The sequence below is a fragment of the Priapulus caudatus genome, unplaced genomic scaffold, assembly GCF_000485595.1.
Source record: "Priapulus caudatus unplaced genomic scaffold, Priapulus_caudatus-5.0.1 Scaffold1412, whole genome shotgun sequence".
In the NCBI taxonomy this organism is placed as follows: domain Eukaryota; kingdom Metazoa; phylum Priapulida; class Priapulimorpha; order Priapulimorphida; family Priapulidae; genus Priapulus; species Priapulus caudatus.
In genome coordinates this window covers 15525-16753 of record NW_014578473.1, presented here as the reverse complement: position 1 = coordinate 16753, position 1229 = coordinate 15525, and positions in this window count along the sequence as shown.

The window sequence follows — 1229 nt, the reverse complement described above, 5'->3', positions numbered from 1 at the left end:
TGAGATTGAGACAATGATTGAGATGAGATTGAGACAATGATTGAGACAATGATTGACATGAGATTGAGACAATGATTGAGATGAGATTGAGACAATGATTGAGATGAGATTTAGACAATGATTGAGATGAGATTGAGATGGAAGTCCCCTGTCATGAGGTGCCGACACGTTTAAATACAGTACCACAGAAAACCCGCAGCAGACAACTACAAAGGAAAACCGCAACCAACGGAGGACTACGAGCGAACCTCTATTAAAAAAAACCAAAGAAAAAAACTCGTAAGAGAAAACTACAAACGAAAACGATAAAAGAAAGCCGCAGAAGAAACTCGTAAATAAAAATCACAATGGAAAACTCGCTCGCTCTTTAAAATTCGGCACAGTCGACATGATTTTCATAGAGTTTTGTGACAGCGCCCAGCTGCTTAGGTTTCTGCTGTTCCGGCGATAGTAGATCAGCGCTGTGATCTCTACCGTGACTAGCCCCCCCCCCAACACCACCAACCCGCTTCTCATGTACACTTACTGTTGTTGCCATCACAACAATATTATAGTGTATCGTTACGATGGCACCAGCTATTGTGAGTTTCAGGGTACGTGTGTGCTCCGTCGTGCTGTATAGACGAACAGTTAAAACTGTTGCGAGTATCACCAAGTTTCCACGGCTTCCCTTTAATTCCGGCGCGAATAGATGAGTAGACAGTTGCAGGATCCACGCATCGTCCTGTCATGTATAGCCGTAGTTCTGTTCTACGAATCGCCACCAGAGGGAGAACGATGCGGGTTTTAATCTTAGTAGGTTGTACGGCCGTATAAAATTAATTTCCAAGAAAGCGAAGTATATAATTTTCACTAGGAATTTGGCGCGTATTTCGTAATTGGCATGAACTTGTGATTAATTAATCGATTGTCATTCCTGATGTTGATTTTTCTTATTTTTTTTATATCGGACAGCCGACGTCAACTTTGTGACATTGTGACACGCATTCGACGATCTTCATCTAACGGCGCGGCAATGTCTAGTAGTAGGGCACTAGTGTGAAATCTAGTTTCATTTCATTATTTAGCGCGTATATTTATATATTTATTTATTTATTTATTTAAGTGTTTATTTATTTATTTATTTATGGCGCTGTGACTGCCTTGTGCTGTCTGTCTCTCTGTCTGTCTGTCTGTCTGTCTGTCTGTCTGTCTGTCTATGTGTCTGTCTATGTGTCTGTCTGTCTGTC